The 17,370-nt window shown below is 53.7% G+C and overlaps 1 protein-coding gene across 1 annotated transcript in view; it reads left to right on the forward strand.

The window, feature by feature from the left end:
• Window positions 1-278: 278 nt before the first annotated feature.
• Window positions 279-17,370, forward strand: part of LOC116451916 (ankyrin repeat and fibronectin type-III domain-containing protein 1-like) — a 246,714-nt gene continuing 229,622 nt past the window's right edge. Inside the window, exon 1 of the mRNA XM_032125878.1 lies at window positions 279-375. The gene's annotated coding sequence lies outside the window, so the exon portion shown is untranslated. The remainder of the gene's footprint in view (window positions 376-17,370) is intronic.

The following is a 17,370-nucleotide window of genomic DNA, read 5'->3' on the forward strand; positions in this document are numbered from 1 at the left end:
GGTTTTGTTAAACTCGGGAACGAACTGCAACGGAGCAGCGAGTTCCCGTCCCGGCTGAGCCACGGTAAGCGCCGCTGTCCCCCGTCGGGCAGCACGCCCCGGCCAGCCCGGGGACACGCACCGGCCCCGGGGCTGCGCGCTCCCGGCTCGGGCGGTTCCATCCCGTCCCCCGCAGCCGCCGAGCATCCCGGGGCGGGGCGGGCTGGGCTGGGCTGTGCGGCGGGCGGGGGTGGCTCCGGGGCCGCCCCCACCGCCCGCTTCCTCCCCCGGGCCCCGGCCGGAGCCCGTTGCCCTCCCTGCCGGCGGTAGCGGGGCCGCATCTCGGGCGTGTGGTGCGGCCGCGCTGCGGGACGGGCCCGAGGGACGGCGGAGCAAGTGAGCGGGCTTCTTCCCCTTCTTCCCTCTTCTCTTCCCTTTCCCCCCTCCTCTCCTCCCTTCCTCGTAGGTCCCCCTGCCTTGCCCGTGGCTGTCGGGAGTGCAGGGTGCTGCTGCGGGAGCCCGGGAGTTGCAAAACATCTCCGGGCTTTGCAGCACGTTTTAATTTTCTTTTTCCTTTTCCTTTTCCCTCTTACACTTGGAGTAGCTAATTGGGTAGGAAAACACGAACTGCAGGGGTGGGATTACTTCATGCTCTTGCAATGCTGTTTTGCTGTTCGATTTCAGTCCTTTCGCGTGAATAGAGCCTGCTTGGCGGTGCTGCCCTGGAGCGCGGCGGGGGCCGGGCGCTGCTCTGCCGCCAGCGCCTTTTTTCCTTAGCAGGTTTCCAGTTTTAAGGACTTCGTTGTCTATGTTGCTGCCTTGCTTTCGGAGGAGATTTGCTCTTTTGAACAGCGGGTCCCGCAGTAATCCCGGTCCATGCTGTGTGCGCCTCAGAGGCTTCCTCATCTGGCAGGTTCATTCCATCACTAGGGCTTTTCTCCTTTAGTTTCCAGATTTCCGTAGAATATGTGACCTCCAGGGAAGCGGCGATGCCGGCAGCGGGCTGTTTGCTTCCCAGCCTGCTGGCTGGTGTCCTGGCTCCTGCAGCCATGGATTGACACCGTGTGGAGCAGCTTCGATTTTTTTCCTCTGTTGGTGAAAGCTGGATTTCTTCAGGTTTGTCTGAGAATGGGGGAACAGGGGAATTTCTCGTGCAGGTGGCATTGAAGTTCAGCCAGCTACACCAGCAGAAATTGCTCCCCTGAGAATACAGTATGTGCAGATGTGCTCCTTGAACAGTTTATTCTGGAGTATGAGCAACAAGTTGTGTGTGTTTCATAGAAATAAATACGGAGGAGGTGAGTGCTGGGCATTGATTCCTGAGGCCTGGAGTCAGCAGGATGCTTTAACGTGGGGATGAGCAAGTTGGAGCTGGTTCTTGGGTTGGCTGGATGTATGTTTACATCACTGGAACATGTGCAAGTGAAGGACCAGTTCGTGTTTATCTCATGCTCAGCTTTCCTGTGTATTCCCCTCCAAAAGGGGATGGTGCAGTGTTGTGCTCAAGAACTCGCTTCTCCCTGTTATCTTCCCCCTATGGGCGCTGTTTTTACTCTCAGCTGGTAATTCCAGCAGTGAAATAAGGAGGGGGTGACTTGTCTTCCTTCTTTATCATAAATATTTAACCTGTAAAACAGTAACCTCAAAAATAATTAAACACAGGGAAATTTGCTTTGTACTTCTTCAGCCTGGGCTTTCTCCAATGGTATCATGCTCTGGGGTGTGGCTGTTCTGCTTTATTTCCCTGAATTAATTTTATTGTGGCACTGAGAACTCCCCTGTGGTCCCTGGAAGTTGTCCTGCATTTTGAGAAGTCCAGAACTTGCTGAATAACCGTTTTTCTTCCCTAAAATATAGGTGGGAAATTTCCTATCCCAGCCTGTCCCTGGGTACCTGAAAGTTGACTTTTGCAGCTTTCACCTCAGCAAAGCTGGGCTTCATTGATAAATCTTTTTTTAAAGGGACTTGTCTCATCTAAAGTTATGAAAAGTTGATATTTCTCATAATAGTTGGATGAATTAGTTAGACGAATAGGGACCTTCCTGCTCCCCTTCTGCTAAGTAAAAATCCACATCTGTTTTTATGCTGACAATTGTTTAAATGATTCCCAGCCCCAGGGAACTTGCAGTCCATTCCTGTTTGCACCCTGGAGCTGTGTCAGTCTCGGATGGCCTTTTCCAGTGTAGGGAAGGCAAATGCTCTTGGTGAGGTTGTCCCCCAGAGAGCCAGAGCCCTGCAGAGAAAGCGATGTCACCTTGGTGTCTCTTCCTGGAGAACAGCCTCACGGGGAGGAGGCATCTCCATCCTTGTGCAGTGCCAGGAGCTGTCGCAACTTTCTCCAGTGACACCTGCTGTGATGTTCATGGGGAACTTGGGGTGTTCATCTGGGAGAGAACTCGGTGACAACATCCTGTGTATTCCTCCAGGATGATTAGAACATTGGTCAGAGAGGGGTCAGATGTTCTCCCCTGCATGGCAGTCATGATAGCAATGGGAATGGCAATTCTTAGCCCTTTACCTCCAGCAAGTCATAACTTAAGAGCAAACGCTCCTCTTGTCAGCTCTAAGGTTTTAATTTTTTAAGAAGGCAAATTATCCCCATTTGCACAGAGCTCGGCTGCAGTGGCTCCTATCCCTGCCGTCCATGTGCAGCATTGCTGGCACTGGGAATGGCACAGGAGCAGTGCGGGGCTGTCTGGAGCCAGCAGCAGAGTGGCTGGGGAGTCCCAGGCAGTGTCTGGAGGCAGAGCTGCAGGGGATGTCACTCGTGGCAGGGAGCTGAGCCAAAGTGTAACCAAGAGCCCTGTCTGTCCTGGCTCCTGGCAGCAGGAGCTGGTGAGGACCTCGGGACACCCTCAGGGCACTGCTGGCAGGGCCTGGCTGCTCTCAGGTGCAGCAGTGCTGGGGCAGCCACTCCCTATGGGGCTATTTCTGTCCCAAAAGGAGAAATGTGTGTTGGGAGCTTCCCCAGCACCGGGATGGCAGCGTGGGCCAGAGCTGTGCTCAGCTTGGGGTGGAGTTTCTGCTCCTTGCAGCCTGCACCCTCTCCAGGCTGGTCTTGCACTTCCTTTCCAGCTTGCTTCAAGCGTTTCCCAGCTCTAAAGCTGAGATGTTAATGACATCTTTGTGGTGAGCTGTGGCAGGTGAGGGATGCTGGGTCCTGCTGAGGCTCTGTGGAATGCCACAGCCTGTTTGCTGCAGCCCTAAGGTGGGAAGGGACAAGTACCAACCCCTGTGGCTGCTGGCCCTGGGCAGCCCTGTGATCCTGTTGCTGCTTTCCTGTATTCCATGCCTGTCTGCGCAGCAAATGCTGCAGGAGTCTCTCACTCACCTGTGAAACACCTAACCCGTGTCTCATTGGGCCAGAGTGAGAGCATGGACACCAAATCCTGCCTTGGTTGGCACTGCTTGGTTTTTTTTGGGGATGCAAAAAAGGTCTGAGGAACAACCACAGAGCTGGAGGATGGACACAGAGCAGGGGAACAGCAGTGCCATTTCAGTGGCACTGAATCGTCCTGGGCAGAGTTGCAGGGTGGGCTGGATGCTGTTGCTCAGGTGGAACCAGTTACTATGGTCTCTGCTGCCCTTCAGCTGCTGGGTGGGAGAGGATCCTGTGTGGCTCGGGCCCTCAGGCTTCCTTGCTCCTCCTCTCCCTTCCAGAAGGAAGAGTTGGCAGTGTGTCTGGGAGCTCTGGTGCTATCCAAGTGCTTTCACGCTTTGCAACTGCACCCATGCTTTGCTCAGCCAGTGCTGTCCCTAAGGATGTTGCTGGCTGGGATCAGCTCATGGGTGACCTCTCTCCAGGATGGTGCCAAAGGAAAGGCAGTGCAAGAGCACAGGTCCCTTTTTTTTGGGAGTGAGGGTCCTCTCTGCCAAGACCCCCTGCACAAGCAGGGGAGGTTGTCCCACCAAAAGTCTGCTTGGGTCCCCTTCAGAGCGGTGGCTGATGTTTGGTGGCACCAGCTGTGGGCATGGCCCCATCGGGCTGCAGTGGCAATGCCGAGTCACCCGCTGGGGCTGGCGGCCCTGGACAAGCAGGGCTGGCACAGCTGGCTCTAGGTGGAGTGTTTGCACTGGGGAGCCCGGGCTTTCAGCAGCTTTAATAGGAAGGATAAATTGATGGCTTCATTTTTTGACCTTTCAAAGCTTTTCATGCATTAGCTACATGTAGGAAATGTAATTTTCCATGCTGAGAAACCAGCTCTGAAGCAGAATGACTGATGTGATCTTTTTTTGGATGTCTGGCAGACCAAATTTAGTGTGAAACAAGGCTCGGGTCCTGGGCTGAGCTCCTCTGCCTCAGAGATTTGGTGTCTCCATCACAGGGAGTTGAAAAGGGGAACAGGGAGAATTTAGTAGAATTGTTTTCTTTTGATGACTGTGAAGCTCCTGGAGAGACACCAAGGCACAAGGGCTTCCAGACTTATACAGGGATTTCAGTGACTGAAAAGGAACTTGAGGGGGGAAAAAAGAAATGCTAAAATGAGGGAGGCTGAGGACTGCTTGGTCCTGAGCACCTTGGTCTGCAGGGCTCCTCCGATGCTGTTCCACTGGCGGTGGCAATTGGGGTCTGATCCTGCTGTGCTGAGCAGAGTTCTGGCAGCTCCAATATTGCTCTGTGTGCATCACGGCAGCTGCCTCTGAGCTGTCATCTCTCCCCTTGCTGTTCTTTTAGTCTTCTGGGGATGTAGTGCTGTGCTGTTCCTGTTCTGGGTGCTTTGGGGTTAGCATTTATAAGCCTTTTTCCGAAAGAGAAGCAGAAACTTGCCTGTCCTAAGGACTTGTCCGTGTTTTTCCCACAGCTGCCGTGGGTTACAGAGCATTCAGAATGTTCTCTGTGTGCCTGCAAGTCACTGTGGTGCCAGTACCCAGCCCGGTTCTGGGGATGTGTAACCAGTCTAACACCCAGTTTTGGTCTGTGTTTGTTCACAAGGAGGTGCCTGGGGACATCACTTCAAGGTGCTCTGTGTCCGTGTCTGCAGCAGACTTGGCTGGCAGAGGGTGACTTTGCCCCTCAGAGCATCGCGAGTGACACTGTGAGAGCTGCCCACACGTGTGAGCCTGAAGTGGCAAGAGCTGGGCAGGGAAGCTGCCTGTCTTGCTTTTAATATTTCATCGAGTGCTAAGAATGTGTGACCTGGATAAGAGAGCCCAAAAGACCCTGGGATGTGAGTTCTGCTTTCACTCGCAGCTCCCCCCTGCTGTACAGTGCTGTGCCGGTTCAATGGGAAGAGGGCGGTTGCCCTCTGGCTGTGCTCAAGCTTCTTAGATCAGACCTCTTTGCTATTTTGGTGCACAAACAACCCTTTCTAACAGTGCAGAGGGGAAACTGGACTAACTCTTTCTTTAAATGCATTTAACCTGTGTGCGAGCATTGGCTGGGAACTGTAAGGCACATGGCCACAAACCCCCATCACCTCACAGCAGGTGCAGGCAGCACTCCTAGCGCAGCCCTGCAAGACCCGGTGGGTTCAGCTGCTGAACTCCAGACAAACCTCAAACAGCATCATCTCCTCCTTTTGTGCGGGTTTTTCCTTCTCTCTGAGATGGGGATAAGTGATTTCCCAGCCCTCCTCAAGAGCAGAGCTGTAAGATCTTGTTAATCAGTGATTAGCAAGTGCTCGGAGGCTTTTGGCTACAGGGCAGGGGGAAAGGCAGGCTGGGGGATGGGGCTGTTATGTGGCAGCACTATCTCGAGTTCTTTTTGTCCCTGCTCTTCCAAGTGTAGGGGGTATCTCGGCTTGGCCTTGGAGTGGGAGCTGTGTAGTGATGGGGCCTGAGGTGCTGAAGCACAGCCCCGTGAGCAGGTGACTCGATGACAGTGGGTGGGTTAAATCAGAACCTGACTGCAGGTGATTCTGAGTGAGAAGTGTTTAAGCCGTCCCTGTCCACAGCCGGCTTCCTAGTCTGCCTCCTGCCGCCTTCTGGGATACCAGCTGCTCTCCCAAGCAGCAGGATCCTTGTCCCAACCCTTAGGGGGTCAGTCAGGGGGTCTTCCCTCTGCTTTGTCCCTGAAACCTGACAGATCTGAGCTTCTCTTTCTTGGGCATGAGGAGAGATGCCGTTCCTGGGGCAGCTGGCTCTGAAGCTGGTACATGCTGGAGGTTGCTGGGGTGTCTGTAAGTACACAAAGGACAAAGGGGAAAACATAATTTGAAAAGGTGACTCTTCATGGAATTAATTGGGAAGGATCCTTGCCGGTGTGCTGGCGGCTCATGTAGGAGCTCAGACTGACTCAAGGGCAGCTGGTAGCTCTGTTCAGTGGCTAATGCCTGGTAAGAGGGGAGGTGTGAGAGCTTTAGGGAGCTGCTGGTCAGCTCCACAGGGTGTTTCCTGAGGTTAATAACTGCGGTGGTGAAATGTGTCTAATCTCTGTGGGCCCTCACAGTGAGTCTGAACGCCCAGAGTGGTTCTCTTCATTCACAAAACAGAGATGAGATGTAGGTTTATGATGGAGGAGGAGCAAACCTGCTGTGCAGGTCTGGCAGGGATCTGCCACGGCTGGGATGTAGGAGCTTGTCCTGGTGCCTGCTTTGAAGGGGAAGGGAAGGGAAGGCTCCCTGCACAGCGGCCCTGCACCTCGGGTTATTGTTCCTGGCTGCAGGGAGATGTTTCTCCACGCTCTCAATCCAGATTGCTTCCCAGGGAACAGCCTCTGGAAATGCGGGTGTTGGCTTGGGTTTCCTCCTATGCAAATGAGTTTATAGGAATGTACTAAGCTCCTTTACAAAACAGCTTGAGCTCTAATGAAAGACATCACTGTGTAAGAGAAAAATATTGTTAGCGCATGACTACCATTGTTAACGAGGTCAGATCATTGCCTTGGAACAAAATTAGTTTGTTTTGCTCTAATCAGTTTTAGTAGCTAGAGTGCTCAATAATTACTCATGTCCTTGTGAAAGGGATGGGACAGCATGACTAGAGCTGCTGGCAGACTGCTCTGACTCTGAAATGAATTGTGCAGATGAATTTTGGGAGGGCATCTTTCCAGCTGCACAGTGCCCCTGGAGTGATGCTGGCAGAACCCAGCTTCAGCCAGGAATGGTCATGGTCCATAGCACGGCTCCTCTGGAAAGAGTGTCCAGAGGGGGATTCAGAGAGGCATTAGCAGCAGGAACATCCTTGAACTCTGCTGTTGTCTTCATGTTTATGATCCTATTTGACTTACTGCATGTAAATGTCTCTCTGAACTATTCCTTTCTCTAGTCTATGCAAATTTTCAAGACCCCAGGAGCTCTCAAATACAGCTGCTCTCTAAACCAGAAGATCGACTCCTGGGTATTTGCACCTCTAGAATCTTCTCTTTATTTTTTGTTTTGGTTTGGTTTTTTTTTCCTGATGTCATTGGTGTGTTCCTGAAAAGGCAGCCTGTGGCCACCAGGATGGATGGACAGGGTGCTGAGAGCCACTGCCGTGGTGGTGCCCTGGCTCAGGAGGAATGATTGTCAGCAAGCCATGCTTTCCCTTACCGGTGTGTTGGCTGTGCATGTGCCTTTTGCACTGGCAGCTGCTGCCCAGCCAGAGAAGAGCTGTGGTGATGGGCACCTGCTCCTGTGCCTCGCTCAGGGCAGTCAGGGTGGGCTGCGAGACCACAGGGCCTACTGTGCCCTCGGTACCTGTACCTGTAAACTGAGTCAGAGTGCAGCTTCTGATCAAAACTCAGGCTGAGCTCAACCATCCCACCCATGCTGGAGGTGAGAGACTTTTTGGTTCCTCTCCAGCATCTGCCTGGGAGTTCAGTGCAGGGATTGCAGAGCTGCAGCAGGGAATGGCTCTTGCTGGCACTGTGGCCTCCTTTTAGTTGTGCTTTCCCTTGTCCTTGATGGCTCCTTGCAGGAACCTGGGTCAGGCTCACAGTGCCACAGCTCAGCTGTTTCCTTCTAAGTGGTTCTTTCCTGTAAAAGGACGAGCTCATGCTGGAGCCCCCAGCTTTCCCTCCCTTAATCCACTTGCTGACTTCAGCTAAAATGGTGTTAATCCTTGCTATACTTTCCATTTCCTTCCTCGTTTTCCTTCTGGCTCAGCTCTGATGTGTTTTCTCCCCTGAAGGTGAGGGAACTGCTGCTGGGCAGTGACTCTCTTGGAGGTGTGCCAGGAGTGTTGGAGCTGGGGCAGTCTGAGGGCTGTATCTCTGCACCTTAGGGTTTGCCTGTCTGCCTGGCCATGATCAGTGAAGTGTCACTTGTCAGGAGTACACAGGGGCCTTGCTGGGTCTGCTGCTCCATCAGTGCCCCCCACCTCATGGGCACTGTAGCCAAGACTGCTCTAGGCCTTCACATCCCTGACCAGCTCTTCTTCCTCATATGTGAGGCCCAGCAGAGTGTCTCTTCCCACTGTCACCCTCTCCCCTGTGTTAGGGAGCTGTCACCAGTGCTCCCCAGAAACCACCTGACTTGCTTGAGTCCCGCTGTGGTGCTCTTCCAGCGCATATTTGGGTTGTTGGAATCCCGTGAGGATCAGGATCTGCGAACACGAGACCTCTACCATTTCCCAGGATGTCCCAACTGCTTTGCCCTGAGCAGGAGATCCGTTGACAGCCACCACAGTGTCACCTGTGTTTGTCTGTCCCCCAGCCTTGAGCTCTCCTAAGGCTCATCAGCTCTCCTAAGGCACAGCCTGATGGGCTCTAAGCAACTCCTCCTTGGTGTCCCACAGAGCCCATGCCCATCCATGGGAGCACTTGGTCACTCAGCTGTCCCACTGTGGCCGGTGGCCTGGGGGAGGCCGCAGCCTCAGCTGTGCCCCAGCCTTGCCTCCAGGCACCGTCCTGTGCACGGGGGCTCGAGCCATGCACAGGCTGCACCATGAGCCTCTCCCTTAATCTGTTTTGAATTTCCCACATTTTAATTCCATTGAATGCCCTTAATTCCTGTGTCATGGAACAAGGAGAGCTCTGTCCAGAAGAGCTCTGTTACTGACGTGTATTTTGGCAATTCTAAAAATACACCTCGCTCGCCCAGGCTTGTGCGGGGTAGCCATGGCAACGTGGCTCCAGGAGCAGGGTTAAAAACAATTGCACCAATTAAGGGGGAAATAGAGCTGCTCAAACTTATAAAACCTAAAAATTCAGAAAATATGAAGTAACAAACACCATGTATGGTGCTGTGGTCTGTATTGGCTTGATCAAAAGTGTGCCCCTTCCACTCTTAAGGAGCATCCCAAGTGCTGATAGAGCTGGGGATGTTCCGTCTGGAGAACAGACGGCTCCAGGGAGACCTCAGGGCCCCTTCCAGTGACTAAAGGGGCTTCAGGAGAGCTGGGCAGGGACTTTGGACAAGGGTCTGAAGGGACAGGACACAGGGAATGGCTTCCCAGTGCCAGAGGGCAGGGCTGGATGGGATATGGGGAAGGAATTGTTCCCTGGGAGGGTGGGGAGGCCCTGGCACAGGGTGCCCAGAGCAGCTGTGGCTGCCCCTGGATCCCTGGCAGTGCCCAAGGCCAGGCTGGACACTGGGGCTGGGAGCAGCCTGGGCTAGTGGAAGGTGTCCCTGCCTGTGGCAGGGGGTGGAATAGGATCATCCTAAAGGTCCCTTCCCACCATTCCATGGCTCTGTGAAAGAGAGCAGCCTGGCTGAAACATGGGGAGTGTTTTGAGGACACAAGCATGGTCTGAAGAACAGTTTTGGCCTGCAGTGCTGGCCTGCGAGGGGGCAGGTGGATGTTATAATTCGTGTGCTGAGCCAAAGTTCCTCAAAATCAATGGAGATGCTTTCATTGATGGATTAGCTTAGGGCTGGCAACACAGGCGTGGTGAAAGCGACCAGATGAGTCTGAAAGCAATGAGCTATTGTTTCTAAACTAGATTGGCTTTAATTGTACTTGCTGGGCCTTGGCCACGGCCAGAGGAAGCCTCAGGAATGTCATCAGCTTGCTGGGGATGGTGCTGGGGAGAGTCTGTCTAGTGGAGCTGGCTAGCAAGGTGGTCCTCCAGAAAGCTTTAAATAAAATGATTTCAAACACTTTTTTTTCTGCACCTCATAGAAAAACAGAATGAAAGGATTCAGAGCATCTCTTTCCAAAATATTTCCAGGTTTTTGCTGACACTGCGGGCATTTTCCTTCCCTGGCTGATTGTGCTTTGCCACCTCGGCATGCTGATGCCTCCCACGTTTTTTGGGGCATGGACAAAGGGATTTGGGTGCAAATAGTTCAGGGAAGTTTCTGAGGTCAGGGCAGAGAGTGGTGATGCTACTGCTGCCTGTTCTTGGGTTTGATACTGAGCTGGTGAGGGATCCTGCCCTGCCCATTCTCCCCAGGAGCTCAGCTCTGCTCTTGATCAGCCCCATTGACCCTGAGGAGCTTCTGGAAACTTCTTGCTGTGTGTGGAAGCACTGGAGAGGAGGACCCCAGGGAGGGGTCCCAGTCACTGAGTGCTTTGGGTTGTCCTGGAGCACACAGGCAAGCTGGAGGTTAAAGCCCGGGCCCAAGGGGTGGATGCAAGGCAGAGGTCCATGCGGAGGAAGGAAGCGGGGGCGTGCAGCTGCGTGGGGAGGATGCTGCGCCCGCTGGAAAGCAGCAGCAGGGTCTCCTGAGACAATTTAGGTGAAGGAAACTGCGATGAAGTCACCGCTTTACTTGGCTTGGTGGTGGCAGGAGGTGTCGTTAGCGGTGCTGGGGGATGAGGAGTTCAGGTTAAAGGTAGCAAGAAGCAAAGGGGCACATGTGGTGTGTGCAGGGCACAGTCCCGGGGCTGGCAGCTGCTGGGCAGTGCCTGGGCTGTGCCACACATGGGGAGGTCAGTGCTTCAGAGAACCACAGACTGGTTTGGGTTGGAAAGGACCTTAAAGGTCATCTCATTCCAACGCGTTCTGTGGGCAGGTTCAGCTGTCACAGAGAGGGATCTCTGGTTTCCAGGATCTGGTCCTTCGCCTCCCTCCACTGGTGCGAGCAAAACCTCAGCTGTGTCCTGTGAACACAGGCTGTGCTGGCGCTTCGGGCACGGTCTCAGGTGGGTGCAGCAGGGCTGGTGTTAGCCCTGGGGAAGGCAGGTGTGGGTGTCCCCACGGCTCCTGGGGGCTTCAGGGGTGGCATTGGCCCAGGTGGAAGAAGTGCAGCCCCTGTGACCCTGCAGCAATTCCTTCCACTAGCAGAGAAGCTTTGGGCAGAACAGGAATTGGAGTCTTTAAGATGATTTAGGCAAATTAAAAAAATTTTAGGGTGGATGTCTTTAACTCACGTTGAATTACGGTTTGCATGAATTTGGGTTAATGGAGCTGGAGGCCATCCCGTAGTGTGGTTTTTGTGCATAGGTTAGACCAGAAGTGTGCATGGAGCTGTTCTGAAAGCTGGGCCAGGCTGGGGAAGAGGCAGAGCTGGTGGGGGAAGGCCTGAGCAGGGCTGGTGGTGAAGCTGGTGGCGCACGACGGTGCCAGGAGCCTTCCCAGGGTCCAAGTCAGGTGCTGGCTCCTGGCCAGGGCCAGTTTGGTGGGTGAGGACTCGGCATGAAGCTCGTGGGGAGGGGATTTACCTTGTGCGCAGGGAGCAGTGAGCTCGGAAGGGCAGAGCGGAGGGGCCGTGCGTGGAACTGCCGAGGGCTCACGCTGTGACCGGACCTGGCCACCCCTGGAGCCGCGGGAGCGCCGGCAGCTGCAGGTTTGGCCCCAGGCCTTGTCGGGGGGAGGGAGGTGGGCAGTGGGATTTCACCCTGCTCCACAGGCTGCTTGGAAGGGCTGTCCAAGGCTGGGCCTTCCCACACTGGCTCCTCTCGAGCTGTCACACCTTGCAACGTGCGGCACAACTCCAGCGGCGTTCAGCGCTGGTTTTCCTCCGAGACTTTGTGTGGTCTTTGCATGTTGCTTGATGTCAGATGGTCCTTCAGCTCTCTGCAACCCTTCCTCTGGTGGCTCTGGTGTTTGTTAAGTGTCCATGTGCCTTTCCTTTGCTCACAGCAGGGATGCTGTGGAAGTGAAATCCTACGCTTTCTTCTTTCTATTGCCTTGGTGGCTGTGGTCCCTTGTGAAATGCCTCTGCTCTTCCAGCTGAGTCTGCACAGGGGGCTGCAGAGGGGTGATGCGTGTATGGAGAGAGGGGGAGAGGTGGCATAAACAGCTCTGTACCCTCACTGTGAGGTGTAATGTCAAGAGGATCTCTTACAATGTGTGCTTGCCCTATTCCTGCAAAATTACAATTAGTTCTAATTAAGTGGAGGTTAACCTCCACTGTGCATCCTGCAAATTAATGGAATGTGCCATTACCTTATCTTGCAGCACAAGAGGTTCTTGGAAATGACTTGGAAAGAAGTATATTCTTGTGTGTGGTTTGAATTTTTAATTTATGTTAATAGTTCAAGCTTGAATTAATTAATTTTAAATGACGGACCTTTGATCTTTTTTTAACACTCTTGCTTCTGCAGCTTAATATAGCTTTCCAGCTCTTCTCCCATTGTAGTGAACGAATTGATAAACATAGATAATATGATAAAAATGTGCATATACACCCTGAGCCAGCCGCAAGGATGGTGAAGCTGGTCTGGTCTCTGTGTGTGGTGTGCACTGAGGGGGCCCTGCTGCTGCCACTCCAAGGGGGAATGCAGCAGGATCCACAGGTTTAGTGCAAGACATTGTGTTATTTCATCCTGGAGGGAGATCTGGGGACAAAACTCATCTTGTGGCTTTGGGCTTGCCTTTGGAGGTGGTAATTTGGGTTTGTGGTTGTGTGCTTGAACAGAGCTTCATCTTTCCTGGGCAGTCTTTTCTCATGTAACGCTCCCCACTGCAACACCCAGGGAGCACAGGCAGGTCGTGCATGACCCCAAGATGTGAGGTGCCTCAGCAGTGCCCAGTGCAGGGGAATGGTCACTGCCCTGGCTCTCTGGCCACCCTGGTGCTGGCGCAAGCCAGGTACCACTGTCCTTCTTGCCCACTTGGGCACACCCATCTCATCCAGCTGCACCATCTGACCAGCACCCCCAGGGCCTTTCCCACTGGGCACATTCCAGCCACTGTGTCCCAGTCTTGGAGCATTCCATGGGGTTGTTGTGACCCAAGTGCAGGACCAGGAACTGAGCCTTGTTGGATCTTCTTACAGGGGGGTTGGCCCATGGATGCAGCTGGTCCAGATCCCTCTGCAGAGTCTTCCTGCCCTTCAGCAGATCAATACCCTGCCCAGCTTGGTGTCACCTGCAATCTGAGGGTGCCCTTGATCCTCTCCTGGCCCCAACACTGAGCACTGGGGACCACCACTAGTGGCTGCCAGGTGGATGGAGCTTCGTCCCCCACCCCTCTCTGGGGTTGGCCACCCAGCCCACTTTTCACCCAGCAAATGGTGCCCCTGTCCAAGCCAAGAACAGCCACTTTCCCCAGGAGAACGCTGTGGGTAACAAAGGCTTTACTGAAGTCCAGGTAGACACATCCACAGCCTTTTTCTCCCATCAGCTGAAGGGATCACCCTGTCACAGAAGGAAGTCAGGCTGGTCAAGCAGGCCCTGCCTTTCATGAGCCTGTGCTGGCTGGGCCTGATTCCTCGGTTGTCCTGAATGTGCCATGTGGTTGCCCCAAGACGATCTGCTCCATAACTTTCCCCTGCACCGAGGTCAGACTGGCAGTCCTGCAGTTCCCCAGATTCTCCTTCCAACCCTTCTTGTGGCTGGGCATCACACTGGCACCTCCAGGCAGTTGGGTGAGCCAGGACTGCCGGTAATTGATGGAAAGTGGTTCAGTGAGTTCTTCCATCATGTCCCTTGGCACCCTTGGGTGGATCCCATCTGGCCTCAGAAAGTTGTGTCTGGGTGCTGCAGCATTTTGCTGACTCTTTCCTCTTTTGGAGTTTATGGGGTCTTCATTCTGCTGCTTGTACCCAGCTTGGGGGGCTGAGTACCCAGAAAACAACTGGACTTATTATTTGAGCCAGTTCTGCAATGTTTTAAAACTAAAATAGCAGACATCATCTTGGAAGGTTCCTAGTCCCTGCCAGAGCATTGACCTTGTGAGGCTGAAGCCAAATCTTCTGAGAAGGGGGAAGAAAACAGCCAAGCTTCCTTTCCCTGTGTGCTCCCAAGATGTGGGGACCACGGGTGTCTCTGAATCCAGATCCAAGCCTGCCCTTCCGGATTGATGCCGATGGCCCCGCTCCCAGCAGTCCCCTGCTCTGCTGGGAAGGGTTGGTTGTGCTGTTCCCAGCTCCTTATCTCACAGTGCAGGGACTGGCAGGGGCTTCACCGTAGTCACCATCCAGCATTCCTGTTTTCTGCCTCCATCTGGCAGCTGTGTTACCTGGGATTGAGGGGTTTCTGTCTGGGAAGAACAAATTTATTGGGGGGAAGGGCAGGCTTTAAGGGTGAGCTTGTTATTTTCTCAACCCACCAGAGGGATTTGGAGAAGCAAAAGGGTCAGCAGCAGTGCCTAGCAGTGCTCTTGCTCTTTATTTTTGTGGTCAGTTGCTGTCTCTGAAATGACAGTGATGGCTGCTGCTGGTGTAGCAGAGGAGACCTTGCAGGAGGGGGAAAGAGATGCTGAAAGGGGCTGCCATAGCAGCTGCTTCTTCAGCAAAGCATTCTAGAGGGACTGGGCACACCATTCTATCCTGGATCATCCAGCCCAGCTCCTGGCCCTGCACAGACACCCCAACAACCCCACCCTGGGCATCCCTGGCAGCGCTGTCCAAACGCTCCTGGAGCTCTGGCAGCCTCGGGGCCGTGCCCATTCCCTGGGGAGCCTGGGCAGTGCCCAGCACCCTCTGGGGGAAGAACCTTTCCCTGATATCCAACCTGACCCTGCCCTGGCCCAGCTCCAGCCATTCCCTGGGTCCTGTCCCTGGTCACAGAGCAGAGATCAGAGCTGCCCCCTTGAGAGGAAGCTGCAGACCCTGATGAAGTCTGACCTCAGTCTCCTCTGGGCTGAAGAAGCCCTGAGCTGCTCCTCGTATGGTCCCTCCAGACCCTTCAGCATCCTCGTGTCCCTTTGGATGTTTTCCTGTTTAGGTCCTTCTGATATTGCGGCACCCAAAAACCATCCCCAGGACTCAAGGTGAGGCTGGACCAGCACAGAGTCCTGGTGCTGGTGTGACACTGTTGGGCAGTTTTGGGGGCTCAGAATGTCCAGGAAAATGGAGAAACAGTTCAGAACTGTAATGGTGATGTTCTGGAGTGACATCTCCCAGTGTGGCTATGACATGGGCTGGTGGCACGCAGCTCCTGGCCATAACTCATCTGGCCCTGGCCTTGCCCAACTGTTTTGGGGCTGAGGTGGGGGAGGGAGAGATGGCTGGGGCTGGATCAGGGACTCTGCTCTGCTGGAGCCAGAGGGGCTTTTCTTCAGCCTTGCAGGGTGGGGGAAGCTGCCTGACCTTTAGTGCAGATTTGTTTCTGCATTACTTGCCCTTTTAACACATGATTGAAAGCAGGCTGTAGGGGAGAGGGAGCCAAAGCTCAGAAATCGGGCTCCTAGGATTGGTCAGGAGCATTTCTAGGAGAAACAGAGCAGAAAAAGGAGCATGTAGGGGGAATAGATTTTGCTGTTGGTGATGGATTGCCCACCTGCGTGGAGATACAGACCTGGCTCTACGCTGCTGCCACATAAACTGAGGATGAGGGTCACAAGCCATTGTGTCATCGTTCAGTGCAAAGAGCTCGAGAACGTGCTGTCATCTGGCATTTGGGGAGGTTTTGGAAGAGACTCCAGAGGTGTTTGCTGCCAACCTCACCTCCTGAAAGTGCTGGCACTCACCTGCAGCCATGGCTGTGCCCGTGCTGGCTTGGTCCTCTGGGGTGGCTTCTGCTGGGCTGTGGGGACAGCGGGCATTGACACAGACGAAGCGGTGTATGTGATCTGAACATCCATCCCTGGGGCTAGCGAGGGGACAGGGACCAGGTGGGCACGGGAGCCCGCCATGGCACCGGCAGTCTGGGTCCCTGGCTGCTCATGGATGCCGATTGTTTCCCTGTGGCAACGGTGCCTCACTGGTGTTTGTGCTTAAGTCTTATGAGATCTTTATATCTTAAGTGTACGTGACCTGTTCATTTATCTTTGGGCACTGGGCAAACACGGAGGGATATTGGATAAAACACTGCAAATATTTGCAGTTCCCTGGGAAGAGAGCTCGGTGAAACTTGAGGTTTCATGTTACGTGTGGTTCTTTATTGCTCTGCTTTTCAGGTTTAGATCTTGAAGTGCTTGGCAGAGGGGCAAGGCTGATCTTCCAGGGAATTGCAGGGTCCTGTCACCTCTGCCAGTCCTGTGCCTCACACCTGTGACTGTGTTGCAGTCTGCACGGCACCAGGATCTGCCTGGGATGGAGGTGGGCACAGGCAATAAACCCTTTGTCCAGGGGCTGATACTGCAGCCCTGTGTGGAGTCCAGTGAAATCCCAGCAGCCTGGCCAAGTGCTTTGGGACCTTGTGCAGGGATTTCTGTCCTTCTGGACCATCTTTTAGGCCTGGCTGGAGAGTACACAGAAATGGTGAATAGAATATTGAGGAGCTAGGCATGCTCTCCATATAGAGGGAGGTGTGATGTGGTACAGGAGAGACCCATTCCCAAGGGCAGGGATGGTATAAGGTATTTGGAAGTCAAGTTTTCTTCTCTGTCACGGACAGCATAGGAGAAAGGCCCACACTTGACGGTGTTGGCTGGAGGGGAAGGTGAGGTGCTGGCACACCACGAGTGCGAGGGTACTGCTTCCAACCCCTTTGGAGCCCCTCAAGTTGGAACCCAAGGATGCTGGGTTTCAGCCACTCTTCACTGACATATCAGCTGCTGTGAACTCTGTAGTCTTTCCGTTCCACCTTTTGGAAGCTCAGAAGAAATGTTTCCATGTCTACTCCAGCAGGTGGGGGGAGATGGGAAGTTCCCAAGCTGTGAGGGTTCTGAGGGATGGTGGTTTGGGGTGCAGTCATGTGCTGCATCTTTTATAAACTCCAGGCACTTAAAGGCAGGGAAGTGGACAGTTTAGGGACATCATAGATCTTACCTCCACCCGTACTGGAAACATGAAGACTATCCTTCAAACCCTGAGCAGGGAACACTACTTAAAGGGTCACAAACTCTCCTTTTTGTTGGGACATTAAAATTCAAACATAGCTAGGAATTCTGCAGAAGTGACAACTGCAGCAGGTCTGGAATAAGGGCTTAAGCGAGAGTAACTTGGCTTGGCATAATCAGAGGGATTGCCTGGGGCCGAGTCCAGTGGCAGCAGAGTTGAGGGGGGAGGTCTTGCCATAGATTTGAGTGGTTTTTGACAGGGAATACTTGCCATGTGTGTACACAGATGAGCTCAGGATGTGCTAAACCAGGGGTCTGTGACCAGCTAAGTGTATCTGAGGATATTCCCACTTTCCCTCCCCTTCTCCTGACAGCTGAGCCTCAAGCTGTCACTTGTTCCCAGTTCCCTCTGGGCCATGTGAGATGGATTTGCTGTAATCTCCGAGCCAGAGCCCAAGGTTTTCCAGCTAAGCTAT

The sequence above is a fragment of the Corvus moneduloides genome, chromosome 16 (assembly GCF_009650955.1).
Source record: "Corvus moneduloides isolate bCorMon1 chromosome 16, bCorMon1.pri, whole genome shotgun sequence".
In the NCBI taxonomy this organism is placed as follows: Eukaryota; Metazoa; Chordata; class Aves; order Passeriformes; family Corvidae; genus Corvus; species Corvus moneduloides.